Below are 3,596 nucleotides of genomic sequence, written 5' to 3'. Positions count from 1 at the left end.
TGTCCACTCAGGGTCCAGAATGTGGCACCCCTCTTGTCTCTAATCCTCTGTGTCGGTTCTGAAATTCTGGGAATCAGGATCACCAGCCCGCTGCATGCTTGGGCAGATCTCTTACACAGGTGTAGGCATCTAAGACAACCATTGGCCTAAGGGGTTACTCTCCTTAATAATCTCCTCCCTCCCCCCCGCCCCCCCCACCAAGAACAGTCACTATGGTACCATTTTATCAGCAGACATCTGGCAATCCTTGGTGGTAAAGCAGGAAAGAAGGGTCTTACTGGTGTAGTGTAAGAAACCATATTTTCTTCTGTCTGCATTAGTGTTATCTCAGAAAACACACAGTCTGCTTTTGTTTCCCAACAAGGTTTGCAAAATAGTCAGTCCATGGCTTTCAGTCTAGGTCCCATGGCAAGATCATGCTTAATATAAGAAGTAGAAGCCATTATATCAGCAGAGAGACGCTTGAAGAGAAGTATGTGTTTAGGAAGACAGATAAAATGACATCTATTTTTAAAAGAAAATTATAAAGGAAGTATTTTATTGATCTTGCAGTATGTTATAAAGTAACGTATGAATGTAAGATTTTATTGGGTACTATATTAAACTGACAACATATTCAAAAAAAATTACTGTGCTTGTCAGTAATGAAGATAAATAGGATAAAAGGAAAGAACATTTGTATTTTGTAAAGTATCATTTTATAAAAATAGTTTTGCTCATGCAACTTACCTCTAGTATTTAAAAAGGCACCTCAGTCTTTTAATACAGCATTTTGTCTCATATCTTGATTATGGAACCATTCCATAATGGGGTCATGTTATACTACAGAAAGACTATGCCTGTGCCTGAGGGTAAAGATAAGAAATGAGAGAGAAGCTGTGCAAAAGAAAACATCAGTAATAGCCTATCCCCCCTTACTTTGTACAGCTTGCAATGTACTTGATTCTCCCAATTTGGTTTTATGTCAATATAAAATATGTTGGATTCAATACAATGATTTACACTAGTCTGAGTGACAGGAGAACAGGCCAAGTAACACAAAGTGAGTAAAAATTAGAACAACAGAATGAAATACTGGCCTTATTAAAGTCAATCTAAAAACTCCAATTGACTTCAAGTGAATAACAGGACACATTCAGGGTACTTGATGCACAAAAGCTTTTCCAACAGTTCTCTCAACTATAGTTAGCCCAATAAAAGATATTAAAAAAAACCCTGGCCTCAAGGACATTTCTTGGACCATCCTGGCAACAATAGCACTCCAACTCTACTATAACACGACTCAAGACAGTGGATAATCAAACCTTACAGAAACAGTTGTTAAAGAACAGCTTGGCTTTTGATGGAAGCCAATATCAACCATCTTTAAAATATCTCTCATTTGATCCCATTTGCAGTAAGCTATACATAGCATATTGATGAAATTGCAAAAATGGATTCTATATAAAGTGGGCAATTTTTGTCACTTTGGCCAACTACAGACAATACAGATTAATAGTATTTTGCCATGAACGGATTAGTAGGAGATGCCACTAATGGAATAGCAGGGAATAAGCAACAGAAAAATGAAACAGACCTCTCCTACAAGAGTAGGAAGCAGGACTCAAACTGAAACTGAGTAGACACATACGTCAGGGTGAGACAAACATATAATACAATTTATCTTTCCTTTCCCATTTACACTGGCAATATGACATACACAAAAATCACATCTTGTTTAACATGACACAGGATCTAAACATATATATTGCATTCAATGGTAAGAGATCTCATAGTAATTATATTATATGACTGAGGTTTATTCCCACTGCCATTGAAAGCAGCCACCTGGAATAGCATACACTGCTTGAATTCAGCCTTAAATTCTATGCTTACAATTGCCCAGATCATCTCAATATTTTTGCCTGGACCAGCATATACACCTCTAATAGCTCTTTTTGGTCTTTCCTCCTTGTACATTTCCAAGTACATTTTCCTCCATCACTTTATCTTTCTTCTATACTCACCTACTTTGTGCTTAGACTACAGTCTGAAAAATGAATTCCCTTTATAATCATGACCTACCTGCTATAGAAACTCAGCTTCACTACCACTGAATGAAACACTTCTGTTGACTTCAGTCAGTGCAGGATTATATCCTACCTGACGAAGTGCACGGTTCCATATTTTCATTCAGGGTATACACAACTTGCCATAGCACAAAACTTCCATCCCAATTGTATTTTTAAAAGCGTCTAACTGCTTTGCCCTAGCACAGTAAGATAAATGAGTATAATATTTATGTAATTTTTCTAATATGCCCATACAACGATTAGTCTTAACTTCATACAAAAAATCTGTCTTTTCATGCAAATTTTGCTTTGTCACAAAATATTTTTCCTTAACTAAAAGCTAAATCCAGTAAAGGATTTAGGTGCCTAAGCCCAGAATTGCAGCCCAAAACCATGCAGCTCAGCTACTGCCTAATTCTGGATGCGTCTGAAATCAGTAGACACCTCCTCAGTTAACTTGACATTTTGCCATACATCTGTGATTTTTTTTCTGTACTTGCCCAGAACTGTCCCAGTCTGAAGAGCCCAGAACCTCTGTCAGCATTGTAAGATCATTTGGGATGCTTGTATGCCTTTCCCTAAATCATTTAAGAAACTAGAAGACATTCTTCTGTATGCCTAGCATAAGCTGACACATTTGGTCCCCCTCACAAAAGTGTCAGTGGCCACTTCCTCGTAAGACAGTGGTGATGGGCTTTTTTTATACAATAACCTAGCGATTAGAGCACTACCCTAGGAAATGGAAGGCTTAGCTTTCCTCCTCAATCTAAGGAGATTCATTTCATATCTTCCATCTACCAGGAGACAGACCCAGTCATCAGGCTATTCAAAGGAGGGGGAACTGTCTTTTACTGCTTTTGAAACTGTGCTACTTTGCAGAAAGAATTCAAAATCATGGGGCCAGAGAAAGAACACAGAAATATAACTTTTCAGCCCAGCAGCTGCCAAACTCACATGCAAGGGGAGTCCCAGGTGCCCCTATAATGTCAACCTATAAAGTATCTTTTAATTTTTTCACTCTCAAATAATTTTCTCATCAATAGAAAAATGCAATGATGAAGGTTTACAGTAGTATACCTAGGTCTAAGTACAGACATTCAGAGGGATTAGGGGGAGGTTAGATCAGGTTCAAAATGGCCACCCAGCATAACTTACTTCACCCTGGGTGTGGGCCTTTTGCTCATATCTAGTCTTAGTGATAGGAAACCAATCCAAACTAGGGATGTTAAAGGTTAAATGATTAATTGTTAAACCAATAAGTGCAATGATAACTAGTTAGCTTACCAGTAATCATTTAGCTTGGTATGAGCACAGTCTGGCATGGAAGGTGGGAAAGGAAGCCACTTGGTGCCCCAGCAGGAATCAGAAGGCAGGAGGGAAGGGATGAGGTGAGAAGGGACAAGGAGAAATCGTACCCATAGCCTAAAAGGGGGCAGCCTAATGACTCATCAGTTAAACAATTAGCTGCTCATTCACAGGTACTTCCTATCTCACAGCACAGGGCTCCGCATGGGCTGTGTTGTTGGGCTGGGCTCCCCACTACCT

At 38.9% G+C, this 3,596-nt stretch overlaps 1 long non-coding RNA gene across 1 annotated transcript; it reads left to right on the top strand.

Annotated features, from left to right (window-relative positions):
* The first annotated feature begins 207 nt into the window (after positions 1-207).
* Positions 208-3,481, top strand: LOC109302413. Its single transcript, XR_002098751.1, has 2 exons — positions 208-841; positions 2,414-3,481. It is a non-coding gene; the product is annotated as an uncharacterized LOC109302413 (long non-coding RNA).
* Positions 3,482-3,596: the final 115 nt, after the last annotated feature.

The sequence above is a fragment of the Gavialis gangeticus genome, unplaced genomic scaffold (genome assembly GCF_001723915.1).
Source record: "Gavialis gangeticus isolate Ggan-Ray unplaced genomic scaffold, GavGan_comp1, whole genome shotgun sequence".
NCBI classification, from domain to species: domain Eukaryota; kingdom Metazoa; phylum Chordata; order Crocodylia; family Gavialidae; genus Gavialis; species Gavialis gangeticus.
This window is presented reverse-complemented; position numbering and strand designations above follow the sequence as displayed.